Here is a 19,834-nt window from a genome sequence, read left to right as displayed (position 1 = left end):
TGCTTCCCCTTTACAGCACTGCACCCAGCCTGTGGCAGAAGGCACAAAGCCCCACATATTTCCTCCTTTCACAAATAAAACCAGCAAATGGTGGAGAACAGACAGAAGGACTAGAAATAAACCAGTATTACTCATTTGAATTAGAAGTAGAATAAATTCTTCTCATTACGGACAAGCAATCTACTTATGGCCAAGCCTACAAGTAAAGACGTTCCTCTACAGTTTTAAAGTGCTCTGAAATTCTTTTAAGAAAAGACAGTTATTATTTATTGGTGGTATGTCATTAATATAACCACCCATTTAAAAGGAAAAAAAAAAATCTCCCTATAAAATTACTGATTTTAAAACCCCTGTGCTTCAAATTGTTTGAAGTTTGATAAGAGATTATCTGCTTAATCCATTTCTTTCACTTGGGCATTTCAGATTTCATGCAGCTACGCCAAGTTTAGTTCTGCTTAACAGACCTGTGAAGCCCTTCACGAAGTAGAAAATGAGTCAGGAGAAAAAAAAAATATACAGCCTTAGGGTGGTTTAAAAAAGAGAAAGTGTAGTGCAATTGAAGTACAAGGGAGAAATTCTGAGTTACATCTCTTACTGGCTCTGTAACCAGCTGGAGAATCCGTGTTACCTCTCTCCTTTCATTTTCTGCTGAGGAGGCAGCAGCTGGAGGGAGCTTGTTAACTCCATTTCTTCAGACTTACGATTCTGTTTCAATCCCTGTCCAAGTGGAAACTGCCTCTTGAGGAGGAGCCTCACCAAATGCCAACTACTGCGGGGCCTCAAACGCTCAGATGATGCTTCATTTACCCAGAGGAAATGACACTCCCTGCCAGCGTGTTTTGTATCCAGCTTTCCTGCCTCATTCAGAGGATCAGAATCCGGGCCTTTCCTTCACTCTTTTCAGCATAATTCAGCATGATTCAGTCTTGGTGCTGCCAAGGCTGCAACACCTTAAATGGGCTTCAACTACATAATTAACCAAAAGAGTTTAACATCACTTTACTCTTTCTTTGAGAATGACTGGATTTGAGTTAGTGCTGTCTCCTTAACTCAGACTCTTAACCGTTGCTAGCTGAACCACACGGAGAAAATTAAAGAGCAGTTCTCCCTGAGGGTCCCGAATTGCCCACAGTGAAGTGATATCCCTCTGCAGAGTGAAGATGGGAAACTGAATGTTATGGCAATCTCATCTCTGCCACGAAAAAGCTGAAAATCCCTGTCCTGTTCCCTGGACAGGTTGGAAAGCAATCCAAATTCTGAACCCCCTTCCTCTGCCAGATCACCAAAAGGCATCATTTCTTCTCCTGTGCAAAGTATGTGTTGGAAGTTGCTCAAACGCCAAAACGTGTCTAATCCTGCTATAACGTGGCAGAGAATAATTTCTAAATTTAGGAAGTAATTGCTTTGCTGTCCAGTGAAAAGCTCACTAAAAAAAGTAATCTCCTCTAGGCAAGTCCTCATTTTAAACACCAACTCGTACTTCTGTGAACACAAGCCCTAAACCTTTGGAAAAAACAAACGAGGCTGTACAATTCCCAATTCCAGTGTTGCAGTTCAGTGTTTCTGTGTGTCTGTTCCACAACACAATCAAAATAACAACAGCCGGTGCTCAGATGTCATCCAATACACAACAACGTGCCTGGCAGATAAAACCACACAGTTCTCTTGGGTAATGCTCCTTTCTGTGCAGGATTTTGACTTCCCTGGCTGTGGTTTTATCGGAGCTCGGAACAAAAAAGCTGACATTTCAAACATCTTTGCCCAAATGAAAGGAAGGAGAGATGCTTGTTTCAAATCCAGCCTACCTGACACCGCTGCCCTAGAGCAGTTCCTTGCCAGCCTGAACCTTGGGAGAGCTGAGCCTTTGATTCCAGGAATTTCAGAGGGCTGAATTCCCAGCTTCTAAAATCCGAGCGAGAGCGGAGTGAACAACCAAGCAGACAAGCTGGCAACAGAATAGTTTGCTGCCAATTTAAATTACTCTTTCAATAGCCCCACAACGTGGGCTTCAAATACACTGCCAAATCTCCAGCCAGCTAATTAGCATCATTCCTGATTTTAGGAAAGCACCAGCAATAGTCTACATGCATTCATCCCATACAGGTTTTATCTTCACATTGGTTTGATATTCTGTGAATTAATACAGAATAAAAGATCCAGCACTAGACATGTCCCACATTTAAACTCTGATTTCACAGCTCTTCAAACCGGGCACCAATCCTGCCAGGGGAAAAAGGGGCAAACCCCAAAGCTCCAAGATCAGATTTCCAATAATTTTTTGTAAGCGTTCAACAAGAACCAAAGTTAAAACTGGAATGAAACTGCACAGCCCAGTCCATGACTGGAAATCATCAATAAATTAAAGGGAGAAAGAAGGCTGTCCCACCAGTCAGTGGTGAGCACTGCAAACTCCCAAAGCACTTTGTCACCTTGGAACTCCTGCCTGTTTATAGGAAGGGGAAGACATTTAGTGTAAAATGTCACCACAAATTAGAATACTGCAGGACTTCTGGAGTTTGGGGGTTTCTTTGGTGGGTTTTGTTTTGAGCTTCTGAGTTTCTTTTAACTATACTAAAAAGTTTTTATATTAGGATCCACCTAAGGACTGTTTGAGCGTCATTCATCTGGATTAACTCCAGTCCACCACAAATAGTAAATCCTGAAAAGTTAAGATCTTTAATTGGGTCATTAGTATGTGCCTAAAACTTCCTACCAGATTAATGCAATCACTTCTTTTCTCCCTCACTTTTGGGGGATGACTCTAATCTCATGGGACTGAAATTCACTCTAAAACAGAGAAAAAAAAAGAGAGAAGGGCAAAGAATAATAGAGTACCAAACATTGCTTCACTCAGGGTAAATAATCTCACAAGCAGGAGAGTCACAAAGCTCTTACTCCACACAAAGTGTTTGAGGGGCAACACACAAAGGATTAAGATGCCAAAAGCATTGGCAGATTTTAATCATTCTGAGAGCAGGGGGAGCTGCCCAGAGGTCAGTCTGTCACACAGGGAACCCCCTGAACATTTATCAGCCATGAGACAACCCTTCCTCTGAAAACAGATTCCTCCTGTGGACTGGACGTGCCACTGAGAAGGATTCTCAGCCAAATTCAGTACAACTTCCTGGCTTGCCAGCAAGACAAGGTACATCCCAACGCTCCCAGGAGGCTTAATCCCAAACCTGAGGTCTCACTATTGCCCTCAGTAAGCTCTGGTAGCCTGGGAGCTGATAACTAATTTCTGTGGCATTAGAACTCTCTGCTGCACTGCTGTACTGTGACACTGCAGAGCAGTCCAGGAGTGAAAGCGCACAGGAATTCAGGACTGAAAGAAAAAGTGAAACATCTGCCTTTTTTTCTTGGAAATTTCCAATGGAACTTCATCTGCATCCTCAGAAATGGGAACCCTTATGATTTTTAAAACCTCCTGTATTCTAAAAGTCTAAAGAGGATGGTGATCGATGGATTTTTGAAGAGAGGTTACATTTTAAATATGGCCCAAACTTCCAAATTGTGAGACAAAATCTCTCACTTTTTCAGAAACATGAGCAAAGAAACAAATGCTGTTGTAGCACAGTGCTGACCATTTCTAAACCTGTGAAGAAAGGTAAGTTAATGTGACCTAAATTTCACTGCTTTTTAATCAGCAGCTCTTCAAAAGAACAGACAATTAAAGAGTAATAGAGGGATTTTCCTCTTTCTCTGAAAAAGCTTCATTACACAAACTCAGTTACTCTCTACAGTGACAGGCAGATGCACAGGCAAAGAACAGCTCCTCTTTTCAACTGGGTGAGCTGAGAGAACGGGCTTCTAAAAATAATTTGTTTTGTTCAGCAATAGCTTTTGTCATTATTCTTCTTTTTGCTATTCTTGCAGTCTCTGAGGAAGGCTAATTTTCCTTCACAGATCTCTGCATGTCTTCTAAGAGGCTCTGATTTTTCAGCCTGCTTAGGAATCAAAAAGGGGCATTCACAGGGTGGAAGACATTAATGTCACTTGAATCAAAACCCACTTGAGACACTTATTGCCATATTCCAAAGAAAAGGCTCAAAACAGGAATTGTGGGGGGAGAAAACAGGAAAGAAAAATATTAAAGCTGTTGTTCCCTAGCAGAAACAAACATCTTACTTTCATTCAGTAACTTAATATTTACAACTGGGAAAAAAAACAAAACAAAACAAACCAAAACAAATGAGCGCACTCTGTTTCTTCCAAGGCACCACTCAGACTGCAATGACGTCACACACAGCAGTAATTCCCATCCAGTGTCTGTTTGTCCATCAATAGGATGAGACCATGGGCAAGCAACATTTTCCCATGGGATAAACCCCCGTTCTCCTGCAGATCCCCTCAGTCCTGTCCTGTCCTGTGCCCCTCTCCTCCCCCCTGGCTCCTTGAGCATCCATTCCCAGCTGGATCAGAACCCTGGAACTGCTGAGTGGGACACAAACCCCCTTCTCCTTCCATGACAGATGGTCTTAGAACTCTGAAGTTTGGAGAAGGACACGACTGATGGAAACCAGATGGAAAAATCAGCAACAAGCCCAGAGGACTTCCAATGAGTCACAGATCACAGTTGGCAACTTGGCCTTGGAAAATGATCATAAATACATTATTGCAGGGTTTCTGCAGCTTCTTATTTCATCAGTGTTTTGGAACTGTGGAGCTTTTTTTTTAATAATAAATTTACTTTTAGTACCACAGATCCATTAACACGGAGTTCCCAAAACATCACATTTACTATTTGCAGTATACAAGCAAAATTAAGCACTTGAGATACGTTTTCTGATAACTGAGAGTATTTTTTAAATTATTACTCAAGTTGAAACAGTTATTTTAAGTTTGCCCTGAATAAAAATTTGAAAAAAAACTTCTGCTTTTCTTCACAGTCATCATCACACTTTTCCTCAGTACTGACAATTGTACATCTCTCACTTTAAATAAATCAGAAGTGTATAAATCTCAATCTGCAAATGAAATCTGGCACTCGTCAATTTGAGTGACTAAGCACTTTTTCAGACTCTTTTTTTAAATTGTGAGCTCTAACTCCTCCTTCTGACAAGAATTCACAGAAAATTCTGACGTTACCAAACCTGTGCTTTCTGTGAGAAGAACTTCAGTCCAAAAATACTAAAGCATGGACAACTTTCTTATGTACCACCTAAGACAGGCAAGATTAAAATCCTGAGTGGCTTCAGAGGGTTAATGCTGACTCTGAAGAGAAAAGGGCTTCCCTGCCTATAATATTAGGTAAAATATCACACCCATCCAACACCCCATGGGATTCAGCCACTTCAACATGGATTAACAGAAATTTTACACTGCCTTCCTGACTATTCTTTTCAGTTCATTGAATACAGTGTTACCTTTTTCCCAAAGGTAGAGATTTCCCACTCACACTCGAGGGGTTGTCTTGGTTTTAAAGTTAATTATATGGTAATGTGCTAAAAATGCTGTTACATGGGAGGACTGCAGACTTAGTCACTTTAGAGATAAGGACACAGTCCTATTTCAGGCAAGTGATTTTCCAGAATCTGAATAGTTGAGATCTTGTGAAGGGTGTGTCCCAGCTCATCTGTCAATCTAAACTGGCTCATGTGGCAAGACAATGCACTCACAAGTCTAGAATCCGAGAAACAGAACTGACATTAAAATACAAAACTGAAGTCAGAAAAGCCTGCAGAAGATATGAGAAACCCCTGCTGATACAGCAGCAAAGGGGGAATAGTGTGGGGAAAACTCACAGCAATTTTCTGTATTGGGGATGTTTTGCAAAAGGAGGTTTTTGCCGAGGAAAAACACACACGTTGCAGTTCACAGCAAATAACTGGCAAAGTCAAGCATTTGATTCACCAAATTTCCCATATCATGATCTGCAGGCCTCTAGCTCTGAGACCAGCAATGATTTCACTGCAGACACAAAAGCAGACAGAATTTCCCTGGCATGCAGACACTGCAAGGACACGAGGGGAGCCAGGCAGGTTGCTCAGCTAATTCCCAGCATTTCTCCCTCCCATCTCTCTTCAGGTGGGTGAAGAGCTGAGAGAACGTTTCTCTCTTCCAAGGTAATGCTCAGCTGCATCCCAGACTACAAACTGTCCTCCCAGTGAATGAGATGAGGCTGCTGAGCTCAGAGTGGGCAGCATTTTGCTGCCTGCTGTCCTGGGCACGTCTTTGGAACAGGCAGCTGTGGTAAATATGCAGAGCACTGTGAGACACGAAGGTTTTAGGGAATAACCCGTTGTGATATCCAAGAGCTTCTCTTTGGAACGATGCCCAGTGTTCCCTGGGTCACAGATCCATTGTAAGGGGCAGCAGTGCCAGCCAGGGATGGAACAGACAAGCAGGAGCATTTATATCTTATATTTTGTCCTTCCCACGCTGACTTCAAGCAAAAGTCAAGAGATTACATACCTAAGGCTATGCTTAAACTGTACACCAAAAGGCTTAGCTCTATAAAACCTGTTCTAGTTAAAAAACACTGACTTTAAACTTCTGGTTGCCCTGCTGACTCCTACAACTAGCTTGACCCCTGCAATAATTCTGTTATTTGTGGGTCAAATTCTCTTGCCCCAAACGTGCTACTATAGATTTTTTTTTTTATTTACTTACTTTTTTCTAGAAAAAGAGAAAGGAGAAGGCATTTATTTTTCTTAGCTCCTTCATCATTCTTTCAGTAAAAGTGATCAGAAATTCCCCTTTGCTAGAAATGCAGTATTTACTTCTGGGCACTGAGCTCTGTAAAATGTAGGGGCACTACAGAACACGTACAATTTAACAGATCCAGGATGTTTTTTTACCTGTACTCCTATTATTTGGCCTGATGCTTGGAATCCTGTACATCTGGATTCATGGAAAGAAAATGCTCCTTCAGAGTAGTCCACAGTCTGGTGATTATGGGACTCATCAGGGATCATAACTGACAATTTCACTGGGCTCCCAGATTATCAAAATTGATTATTTAATTTCTGTGGGACTTCTGGGGATGTAAGGTTTTGCTTAATAATAATGTGACACTATAGAAAATCCAGGAGACACCCATTATTCAGTCAGTAAGCCTATAAAAATTACATGACTTTTAACACACTTTTTAATTGCTTTTAATTATTAACATTTACATTGCTCTCAAAATGACAAAGTGTCTCAGCTGGAGACATGGTTAAATTTTTAATAGCACTGGAAAGCAAAAGCAACAAATGTCAGACTGTGGATCTCAGACATACACAATATTACCTGAATCCTGTCTTACCATATCTTTAATTTGTGGGATTTTGTCAGTTTGGGGAATGGTGAGGCTACCAGAGATCATGATGCAATGGGCTTGCTCACTGCATGTTTCATATTTCTAAAGGAAAACACTCATTACAGGAAAAACTTCACCTGAAGTGAGTTCTTTTATTCGTCTGCAAAGCCATGTCAAGTACTTTGAAATTCTGCAATTTTAGAATTGCCACTGGAGAGCATTAAATATACAACATTTATTGCCCCAAACAGAAAAGCTGCACCTGTGTTCCCTTCCTTGTCTCTCTGTGGCTCTCTCTAAAGAACTTTTCCCCAACTTTATATGTTGGATCTTCAAATTAATTCCATTCTTGGTCTGGGTTTATGAACCTTAAGAAAGTAGAGGTAGGTTTTATTACTTTTTTTTGTTTGTTTTTAATTCGACCATGAGGTTCTTTCTCTTATGATTTTTGACACAAAGCTGAAATTTTCCTGCTGGTGTCACTATTGGAGGTTTTCCATTTACCTGCCTTTCAGGTAAAGTTCCTCAACATCTCTGCCAGCAAGCAAACCTTTTACCATCTGAAGCTTCCAAACATCTATTTGCAAAAACCTCAGCTCTGCCTTCACTGTTAACCACACAAGAGTAAATGAGGCACTAATGTCATTAGGGTGCCAAGAGATACCTTGAATATAATTCAGGTTGACTCACAGCCAAAGCCAGCCAGCCTGTAATGCTGTTACAACATCCCCACGGGCTTCCTGTTCCTCCTTCTCCAGAAAAATCACTCACCCAACTAAAACACAGTTGGAACGATTTCCATTTGGGCCCTGGATGGGTCTCAATCCTCTGACAGGGATCTTGGGAATATGCAAGTGAAAGTCAGACTCCCTGTGAAAGGCTTGAACGAGTTTGGAGAGTTGGAAGTCCCTCAGAATGCTTGAGACATGAGAAACTGTTTATCAGAGGGAAAAGAAGAGAGAAACTTGCTTTTCTCTTTAAGGACAATGAGGTTCGAGCTTCCTTCTGACACTTCTGAAGCAAACCTGCAAGCAACACCTCTTGCTTCAAATCCAAGCAATAAGAAACCCTGTGTGACAACCAATGTACAACTCCACGTACACAGGAGGTGATCAATCTACCAAAATTAACTCCTGGACCTGTAAAGCTGTGTCCTAAGAGATTCACTACATAAAGGAGAAGTGCCCAGAATCTTATTTAGGGATTTTTTTTTCAACTTTTCTACTCTGAGTTCAGAGCAAACCATCACCAGATTTGCAAACTACTCAACATTTCTTACAGAGAAAAACAAGAACAGATTCTCTTCTGAATGCACTGTTGTCAGATTTCTCTTTTACTTACTCCCCACTTCATAACCTTGGTTTACATTTCAGAATCTGACAGGAGCAGGGCTTATTCCACTAAACCAAATTACAGGTATTAATTAATGGCTCTTCCTTGTTTGCCAGCTCCTGCAAGCAGAAGGGTAGATAAAAATGTATTTACAGCAGAATTTAATTACCCATTTTCAAGCCACTGGCCTCCTGGCAAAAGTCTCCCAGTCTAGTGCAGAATAGGACTTGGATTAAGAATTAATTTACTGTCAGCAATGATCTGCAATTTAATGGCTTAATCAAGTTTGCCATGAAATTGGTAGGGAGCTCTGGAGCCTAATATTGCCCCAGAGCCTGCTGCATCTAAAGACAGGTTTCAGAGATCCATAACATAATCATCATCATCCAGTAAATCCAAGAGCTCTCTCACATAATCAGGAACTGCCTCTAGCAAGTTTACTACTCACATTACACAGTTATAGCTCAGGGGTTTGAAGTTCAGCACATCCACTGGGCTCCTTCCTCCTCTTCCAGCTAAACCTCCCCAAAAAACTGTACTTGCACCAAGGTTAGCATGTAAGTACAGGCCAGCCTGTGTCAAACACATCCTCGCTTGTTTTTCAATTTAAAATGTAAATACAGAAAGCTGTTAATGAAAAGAGACAAAGGGTTTTAACACATAAATGCTTCTTTTAGCTGCATTCAGAACTGCCCCTCCAGCGGGCAATGTGGTTATTATAGAGTTCCTTCTATAGGAGCACAGCTGAAGATGGAAATAGAAGATGAAGACTTTGAAACCACAGCTGAGATAAAATTAGCTGCAAACCGAGCCTTTTGCTTGTTAAAATTTTTAAATTTAAAAGATTTTGATTGCTTTTAAAAATAAAATCGACCCACATTCTCTACTAGAAGCCAACTGATAGAATAATAAAAGCCTTCCTGCTGAAATAGCAAATGTCATGCTAGAAATAGGGGTATAAAAATTGTTCTCTTGAGCTTCCAAAGCCAGATTTTTAACGGGCTCAGAGGCTCCAGCCTTTCAAAAAATATGAATAAGCTTCTCACATGGGGTGTTTAGCTGGGCTGAAATACTCCAAACTCTCTGCAAGTTATCACTGGTTGTCAAAATATCCTGGGGGGGGGAACTCCTGGGAGTGCTTTGAACACCACACCATCTCAGCAGCTTACCTATCCTACCACTTTTTCCCTGCTAAGATCATGAATCATGCCCATGTCTCCCATTCTGCCATCCATCAATATTTACACCATATCTGGCACAACGTTACCAGCACATCCAAAGGCTTCTTTTTGCAGCACTGAGGACTGATTCCTTTTTTTTTTCCTCTTCTCCTTTTTGTAATTTTCTTTTTTCCCTTTTCCCACTCATTTATTCTCCAAACAGAGCACCAAAAGTAAAACAATCCCAACTCTGAAACACCAAACAATGTGTTTTTCCCCTATATTCTACAACAATGCTTTGTTTAGTTATCTGCAGCAAGATGTTTCTCATACCATGAGAACTTCTTCAGAAGCAAGAAAACTCTGCTGTTTCATTCTAGTTTTGGAGTGTAGCTGCATATTCTGTATTAAATTCCTTAGGTTGTGTATTACAAGGATATGTTGTGATACATTATGACATTTATTCTTAGGAAATATTATGGCATTTATTCTCTGACCTTTCAGCATGGGTTTGCCTCCAAAGATGGATGAGAATACAGTTTTTAAACTCTTCAGCATCCTAATAAAAAAAAAATCAGTGTGTACCTCATCAGAAAAGCAGAATGGTCATTCAAAAATATATTCAAAAATCTGTTTTACAGCATTATCCCTTCCATCTGCTGACACAACGTGTGTGTTGGGATGGTTATGCTCCTCCAGAAGCTGCCAATGAGCAGAGTAGGTCTGAGGGCACCCAGCAATGCTGGCTGTGACAACCCAGTGGGTTCCAGTTGCTGCAGCTGTTCTGGATAATCATCTCACTGCCCACCATGATTCCATTTACAATCACACCAATGAACAGAACTTCTGACTTTTTCAGATCCTCTCTCTCATCCCAGACAGCACTTAACGGAACTAGGAGGGCTAAAAATTCACTCCACACATCACAACTCCAGTGTGTGTTAGCTCTGTGTGCTCCACTTACACATCAGCAGCCTCCTTTGTTTCTCCTCTCCCCACCACAGTGTGCCCAGCCCTCCTTGTGTGCTCTTTTTTTGGACCCCATCACAACAGGAAAGTAGATGTTTCCAAACCTCAAATTTTTCTGGACCTCCATCTAAATGTTTAAACTGTCAGCTATTTAAAACCCAAGTGACGCTCTCCCAAAGTCCCCTCAACGATGCATCTCCCTTCAGCGTCAGCCAGTGGCAGGTTTAATGCTTTGCTTAGTAAATCCAGAACAGAATTTTCTTCCCCTGTTGAAAATTTCACCCTGGATTCCTTCCTAACCAGCTGCAGAGGGAGCAGAGCCCGCCCCCACCTCAAGTGGGAAGCCAGGCTGCAAACGTCAAAATGCCAAGGCACAAAATAGCATACTTGTCCCAATTTCTTCGTGTTATTTTGGTATCCTTAAAAAAAAAAAAAAAAAATCAACAACACATAACTCATTAATTATAACCTTTCAAAAGTGTTTTCCTTTCCCCCCCAAACTGTTAAAATTTAGTAGAGCCGCAGCCAAAGTTCTAATAAGACTATTTTTAGCTTTTGTCATGCAGAGAACATCATGAAGAGCCTCATCCCTCTATTAATGCAAATGTCTTTAAGCAGTCAGTGCAGGGAACTTTAAAATATGCTAATCACTGTTTCTTTGGACTCCAGTCTCTAATGTCTTTGCTGATGTGTACATATCACAGACAGGGTAAGTAAAGGGAACACCATCATTTAAAGTGTCAATTTATTGGCAACTACACAAAGTGACAGCCATACGCATATTTTATGGCCACATTTATGTATTTCATTAATTTCCACGTTTGACGTCCTTTTAGCACATACTCTTCTTATTTTCTGGTGTCTGAGCTGAATTGCCACAGTGTGTTATAAATGGAAATGCTTTTGACAATCACATGCACTGGTTTTCTTTTTAAAGTGGTTCAGTGCTGATGAAAGGGGCCAGATTGACGGCCTTGCAGATTGGAGTTCCCTGATAATCCACAACGAAAACAAGGCACAGTCGGGGCAGTAGCTCAGCCAGTTTCCCTCCAGTGCATCTCCCTTTAAATCCCTGAGAGAAAAGCTAAAAAAACCAACACACACATCACATCTCTAAGTCACAGTCTGACTCTGCCCGCTCATATCCTTGGCCTTGCTTCTTATTTTTAGTAGCAGGGAAAGTAATCAGAGAAAGCAATGCCTTGCTGGGATTGGGCTGCTGCCCATGAGCTGCTTTACAGCTGAATCCAGCAGCACACACCACTCCCAGGCCAGCACACACGTCTTCAGAGTGGAGCCCAAAGACCACACAGATTTAATCTAATAAATCATTGAGGTGAAGTTACTGGGTCTCCCTCTTCTCATCTACTGGGAGTTCCATCAGGAACGACAGAGACTTTCTTCAGCATGTTGTGATGAAAAGGACAAACTACCCAAGACAGATGCACGCCACTCCCAATTTATATAAATCTACTGTTTATGAAAATGAATATTTTTAATTAGAAATGTGAGGGAAATATCAGAAAATGTTATTTTTAATTTTACTCATCTACCTCACCATGCACAGCAGAGAGTGTCACATCTGAAAGACAAGGCCTGTACAGTTGTTCAAACCCTCTGTTGGCACCTAATCTACAAAATTAAAGTAGAAATGTAAAGAGCAAAGACCACTCTTTAAAGACACACAAATAGGTCAGCAATTGGAAGAGAATATGCTATCATAGACATAAATAAACAAATAAAACCACAGGATTTTAAACCAACAAAAGTAGCTCAGCCAGAATACTTTAAATGACATATGGCTCAGTCATGTGGCTCCACGAACACAATGACCAAAACCAGGAGGGTTTTATTGTGCAGTGATATCTGGGAGTCTACAACTTCCCCAGACACCTCCCTGAAATGCTCAAGAAAAATCCTGCCTGCCCTAAGGAACTGGGAATGTGTTAATAAAGAGATAATGGCTCCTTGTCATCTTACTAGACACCCAGTTACATCCCTGTTTTCTCATCTCAATAAAGTTTCATAAAGAATGTTAGCCTGAGATTTCTGCCAAAGATCAAATCCCACTGAAATGAACCTTCCAGGCTTCTCTGGAAGTGTTGGTTACGTATAGAATTGCATTTTATCTTCTGTCAACTGAAACAATACAGCTGTTGGAGTGTCTTTCCAAGTGTTTGCATTCATTTGTTCTCCAGGGGAGGACACCTATGCCACGTTGTTTCTGGAATTCCAACTGTTAGAAATAATCTGCAGATCTCCACGGCAGCTACACAAAACATGTCATCCACTGCTAAAGAAGGAACCAGGGGGGTTGAAGATACATAATCATGAGTGGTCTTAAGGCGTGTCACATTCTGTTCCCTTCTGCCTGCATTTCCCATTTCATGACTTCTAAAAGATCACACAGAGAAAGGGTTAAATTGTATTTGCCTGCTGAAATGAATAGTCTCAACCCCGCCTTTGAGACCATGAACTCAAGCCAAGACACTTTTGGCTCTCTGTAAGCATATTTTTAAAGCGTGTTGCTAATTATTTATACAGCTCATTATCTCCTTGCTGCGGTGAGCACGACTCACTTCCCTCATCCACCCACTGCCTCTCAGGTAACGATGAGCTAATGGTTTGAATGTGTCTCAAACTATTTTTTTTTTTCTTTTAAGAAGGAAAAATTAGCCAGCGCAGAAAGTTTGGAGGAAATTTCAATGAAATCCAGAAATTGGATGTCCCATCAATATTAGATTTGGGAAGCAAGGTGCTGAAGTTACAACCTGACAGAGGATGGTGAGTCTGATGGGCACCTTCCACACTCAACAGCACATCTTTACACAGGACAGGGACTGTTAGAATCAATTTACACAGGTTAGAGACAACTACACACACCCCAGAACTGTGGAATATCCTGCAGGGATCCACAGGGATCATCACAGTCCAGCTCCTCGCCCTGCACAGGACAGCCCCCAGAATCCCCCTGTTCCAGAGCCCTGTTCTGCTCAATCTCCTGCTTATCAAAGCACCTTCACTACAACATCAGGGGACTCACTGGTACCAGCTATTCACAGTGGTAAATAACTGGAGTATTGCACATCCTTTCCCCACCTCCCCAATTTAACAGCACTCCTGAACGCTGCCAGTGCTCAATGAGTATTTCCAAGTATCTGAAGGCACTCAGAGCTTCACACACCCAATTTTCATCAATTAACAGCAGAACTGGCATGCTTTTTTTTTTTTTTTCTGGAGGGCAGAATCACAACTGCTGCTCCAAATCAGAGATGCAGCCTTCAAACTATTTAAACAGAGAAGCAGAAGTTTCTTTGGCTGTGCGACTCCCAGATTCATTCATTCTATCCCCATCCTCAGTGTCAAGTGCCATTTCCTGATACAAAGCAGATGCTCCACGTTGCAAGAATGCTGCTGAAGGACGATGCCACAGTACTTTTAGTTTCAATATCAGGTTAATCCCCCATGAGAATTAAACATTCTGGGACAGCAGTTACTATGCAGTTACTCCTGATCTAAACACAAACATTCTGCGTGGTCTACCTTGTCAGTTTTAAACCCTTGACAGGAGGATTTCTTTTTCTTTTTTAAACAGTGAAGCACCTTTTGCATTTGGAATCTGCACTAAGATCCCCAGACACAGATGCAAACACAGAAATCTGTGCATATAAAACACGCATGAGTGCTGAGCACAGGTTGAGACAGGAATCTGTGAACTTCAGCGCACGCTCATACATTCCTGTTCACACATCTCAGCTTCTCTGGTCATGTTTGATGAAAGGGGACAGCCCAGAAATACAGTTTTAAACATCCTTTTGACACTCAATATGTTTTTCCCCAGCACACTGTTTATCTCTGGCGTTCACCACCAAGCCACGGGCTCATCACAGGCTCTGCTATCCACATTCAGGGAGGGATTTCATTGAAAACATCTTTCTCCCAGCTGTGTTGACTTTCGCAAAGCGCTGTACGCTTGGTGCAGCATTTCTATAAACTGGATTTTTGATCCAACCCTTCTGGTGGTTTTTAACCAGTGAAAAGCAAGGCTGGTGGCTTTGAGCAGCCTTATTGCCACAGATCTAATCATTAGGACTTCTCCAGGAAACAGAGGGAAGTGTTTCTCCAAATAGTGGTCGTCTACATTTATGTGCTGTTAGAGAACAATTTGATTATTCATACAGATAAGGCTGTTTCTTGTTTGCACTACTCATATTACCAGCCCTGCTGACTTCAGTGGTACTACTGGTAATCAGAATTTGGCCCATGGGAAAAAAAAATGAACACCAACACCAGGAAAAGTACTTGCAGATACTTTAAAAAATCAAATCTCAAGCCAAAATCAGAGACCCATCACCTAATACACCTCTGAATTCAGCAGCAACACCACTGAGCTTAAAGATTTTTGCATGGGGTTTAGGTTTAAGGCTTATATTTTGCAGTAACATCTGAATACTTTGCCTCCCACCAATTTACTGGACAAGAAGCCTTGCAAATGAGCTTGCTACAGGATTCTGCAGTCTGATTCATCAGGACAGAAGTTAATTAAACCATATTCCCTCCTCAGACATACTATCTTGTCTTAAAGATGATTAAACAAGAGGCAAATGTAATTAGGGCAGGAAAAAGTACAAGTCAAAAAATTAATCTTATAACCTGCTTCAGAAAAATAAACTAATAAACCGCCTTGCCTTTTGTTTTGCTGTAGCTGAGATTCTTCAGCTTTCTTGTCTGACAAGCATTACACTTGATGAGGCAATTTAGAGGGAAACTGGGACTGTGACAACAGACATTCCATTTAGGAGAAGGATCATATATACAGCCAGGCTTATGCAGATGGTGCCCTTTCACAGAGCAATCAGCAGCACACTGGGGGGTGAGGTTTATGAAAATATAGACTGTATCCATAAACACACAAGCCAGATTTGAAAATATACATCTAAACTGTCTCTTAAACAGAATCCCAAGTCATATCCCACGTGCAGAAAATAATTGTTTGAGGGGAAGTGGAACCCCTGAGGGTTTGTGTCACTGGGTGCCTGTTGGCTGGAGGGATCTGAATGAGAGGGTACAAATCACAGAAAGGGAAACCGAGCGCTGCAAGCACTGCCCAGGCATGAGAAAATCTGCATTTGCTTCCTGAGCCTATCTTTGACTTTCTTTAGATATTAATTGGCTGATTTGTTCTGTTCTTTTTTAGAGGAATGGAGATAAAGATGTGTCATTGCTCTTGTCTGTTTGGATCAGATTCTCTGCTCAGTTATACTGAAGTCATTCTGGGATGTCTCACAAATCTGCAGCCACAAAAGCCAAAAGCCCAAGTTTTTATATAAGAATCTGCAGAGTCTGAATATACCATTTACCATAAGGGTTACCAGAAGGCCTTACATCTGAATTTCATAATGCAGCAGGATTAAGGAGAGAAATCACAACTACAGACCTATAACATCTGAAAAATATGGTTTTTTTCCCCAGAAACATAAGAAAATAGCAGTGCATCCATCACAGGCAAAATGCCCTGACTCTCCTCAAGGCCTGACTCACCTGTGCTCTTTTGAACACCTGAGCACTCACTGTGGCTCTGACTAGTCCACCTAAAAGAAAAACAACGGAATATCCACCACAAGAGTGTCTTTCTTAAAAGGTCATATTGGAGTCAACAACCTCTTTAAATCGTGGGACTAAAAATATTGTGTTCTAGGGGAGAAAGGAAAAAGGTCAGCCTGCTTTCATGGCTGCTAATTTAATCCAGCCTTATGCTGGCCATATCTCATTGTTTGGGACTTCAAATATCTTTCACTGCTTCTACTCATTCAAGAATGTAACGACCTGCTTGAACTTCCAGTAGAAAAAATGCTTTTTAAACCACATTAAGATCTATTTTTGATGGAAGTTTACTTCTCAGCCTGCAGCTAAAAAAGGCTTTTATGATACTGGCACCGTATCAATAAATTCAAAACAGAATTCTACATTTGCACAGGCAACAGCTAATCTAGAAAATACCATTAGAAATGGAAAGCTATATAAGTCATTGCATCTGTACAGAGAGAAAATTGATGATGGAATGGTAGAGCTCATGGGGACTCAGTGCCGTATATTTAAAAATGCTCAAAAAAAAAGACGCAAAATGGTAAAAATTCAAATACATTATAATCAACTTCAGCATATTTCAGAATCCAGATACTGGGTTGGCCATGGACATTGTTGGCTTCATTGCTAAAACTCTCACACGTGTACAGGGCACTGGAAAACCAGGTAACCACGAAAAGTTCCTTTTGTAGAGCCAGCAGCCTGGACTAAACACTGATTATTATAATCAGAAGCATTCTTTTTTTTTTTTTTAATTACACTAATATCCTGCCATCATTAAAAGATTGCAAACCACCTCTGAACAGCAAGCAATTTTAAAAAATCCTTTTTTTTTTTTTTTTTTTTTTTTTACAGCACAGTTTTTGCCTCTTATTACAAACATCCAGTGCTCTGACCTCAGTAAACAATGAATCCAAGGGGAAATTTGGGAAGCATGACGGATTCCTGCTTTGCACAGAGGCAGAGCGCCTTAAATGGAGTACAGTGTGTATTTTAGAGGAACCCACTTATCACAAAAGACTGAAGCAACTCCAGTTTCTCCATCGTGCCCCTGTGATAAAGGGCCGTCTCTCAGCAAACTGCTGTTGTTATAGAAACTCTGCCGACACGTTGCTCCTGGGGTGCAAGTGGCATTATATGCACACTAATGCCCTTTTTTATCAGCCTCAGTTCCAAATTCAGAGCACTTTAATTCACAAGCAGGGAGCTGCACGTCATCCCCCACAGCTGCAGGCAGAGTCAGATGCTGCTGTTGCGTGGTAACCACCAGGTAACCGGTGGGAGCCTCTTATGTTTGCGTGCTTGGGGAGGCAAGGACAGAAGGCAAAGGGAACACTGGGCTATGGGTAAAAAAATTTGGTCTCTGTTTGCTAAAACACAGTGAAACCACTGCTGAAACATCACAGGACCAGAATGAAAAATGGCACCTATTACTTCTGATCTTCAATGGAAACGACTAAAAGTTGTTGTTATTGCTACAGCTGTGGCAATTCATTAAAAATTAAATAGGAGGGAACTGCAGGTTAAAATTGAGCCCCAAAGTAACAGTATTTGTACCAAAGAAACATGATTTACTATTTTGTTAGGAAATGTCAATCCTGGCATCAGAGGACGAAGCTCTCTCGCTGTCCATACCACACCACTGTGTAAGCAACAGCATTTTAAATAGAGTCTGATTTGGGTGTCCACAGTTCACCCTTTATCCATTAGGTTGCTACTGCCCAGAAACCATTTATATTTTATGTGTTCTCCTTAAATGCTGGCAAATTAAACAGTGAGACTCTGCATGGACCCAAAGGTACAGTCCATGCTGGACAGAAATGATGGAAACAATCGCGTGTCTCTATTCTGTTCTCAAGGTCCAAATCCAAACCACTGCTGTTTGTTTTTTACAACACATTATGCATCTTCAAAGCACGAATTATTTGTGTAAAGGAAATCAACAGCAAAATCCCCACCAATTCCAGTGGCATCCCAGTTTTGCCTCAAGTTGGGTCTTTTGTAAGTGTGGTGGGTTTTGGTGTACAAACAGCTCCCTCACCTCTCAAATGCCTCCTGTGAAGGGAACTTCGACACCACATTAGAAGACTGACTTCACTTTTTTTTTCCACCAGAAATGTCTTTCACCAGACCTTAACATTCAGTTCCCATCATAGCTATGTAATTATTCTTTTCAGAAGCAGAGATGCAAAGAAGGCATTAGCAGCCGTTCAAAATATCACATTTATGCACTTTTCTCTTGTCGTATTAAAGATAATTACTTCTGATGCAATCAAACCCATATCCTTCAAATGGATAAATCCAGCACCAAATTTAGAACCTCAAGCTTCAAATCTCAAGCTCTCAAAGCAAAGCTTTAAGCCTTTACTTTCAGTTCAGAGAGGTACAAAGAAGAATTGGGAGAACATAAGGTTTAAAAGTGGTGCGTTTTTATGACTTTTCTCTAAATTATTCTGTTGGTTACTTTAGTTAGTGGTTTGAAGCACTAGTTAGTTAGTGCTTTGAAGATCAAAGGTGATATATGAGCTACACCTTGTAACTCAGTCACCAAGAGAAGGGGATCAACACCTGGCCAATTCTTCTACAAGTTTTTTCTCTGAACTCGAAAGGTGCCTGAAAACCAGAATGTGTGCAAACACGTAGAAATCCAACTGGAATAAAAAAATCTGCTGGTGCTTAGAACCAAAACAGTTTGGAATGTGCTGATCATAACCACTAAGCACAGGATCCTGCACTTTTTAATTACACATCCAGAACAAAACATTGGAATTTCTGCTTATGCCGTGTTTTTGTTTATTAAATTCCCATTTCATGCCTAAGCTATGTCACAAGCACGTATGTATTTTATGAATAAGTATTACTGCCATTCTACGAGATTTTAGGGCATCAATACAAAATGTGTTGCTCTGAAGGTGGTGGAGGCTAAATCCTCCTTCTCCCAAACAATCCCTCCCTCGGAAATCTCCAACCCCCTGATATTACTGTACATGCAAACAAGAAGAACCCACAACCAACCAACCAACCAACCAACCAACCAAAAGCAGAAGGATGGATTGCAAAATGAGACTTCAAATTCATCAGCTGCCACAAAACTGTAACAATAAAGACAGGACTTACTAGAAACTGCGAGTGATGATGCTTTTGATTTAGGGTGGCGACATGAGACTTAGAAATCTGTGTCTGTTCTATAAACCGGGTCTCATCAAATATTTTCTGTGATGTTGCAGGCTGCAGACATGATGGATCATTTCCAAACTGTGCAGAATAAAAGAAGACAAGTCAAGTGCCCGGTTTGTTAAAAACCACATTCGTTCTGGCTGAATAGCCCTGGCTCTTCCTACCACACAGGGGGCTTCGTTGACGTGTTTTGCATTGCATGTGCCCCCAAAAGCTGCATGAAAGGGATGGTTAATTGTACATTTCATACAACAATGAAACCTATTTAGGCTAATAAATTCAGCCTTGCTGAATGAGCATTGTTCTCAGGGCAAGCACTGACCGAAGTCCAACATAAAACTCCAAAATAAGGTTTGAGTGGTGTGGT

The 19,834-nt window shown here is 41.0% G+C and overlaps 1 protein-coding gene across 2 annotated transcripts in view; it reads right to left on the bottom strand.

The window, feature by feature from the left end:
* The window catches only part of RIMBP2 (RIMS binding protein 2), an 88,633-nt gene extending 69,088 nt beyond the window's left edge, over positions 1–19,545 (bottom strand). The window contains exon 1 of one of the 2 annotated variants that reach the window (XM_027891034.1): positions 19,408–19,545. The gene's annotated coding sequence lies outside the window, so the exon portion shown is untranslated. Of the gene's footprint in view, positions 1–17,293; positions 17,313–19,407 lie in introns of those variants that run through there. The other variant, XM_027891027.1, reaches the window with a different exon arrangement.
* Positions 19,546–19,834: the final 289 nt, after the last annotated feature.

This window comes from Empidonax traillii, unplaced genomic scaffold (assembly GCF_003031625.1).
Source record: "Empidonax traillii isolate 1590-97213 ecotype Southwest subspecies unplaced genomic scaffold, ASM303162v1 scaffold308:size980311, whole genome shotgun sequence".
Lineage (NCBI taxonomy): Eukaryota > Metazoa > Chordata > Aves > Passeriformes > Tyrannidae > Empidonax > Empidonax traillii.
Note: the sequence above shows the minus strand (reverse complement) of the source record. Positions and strands in the feature narration are given on the sequence as shown.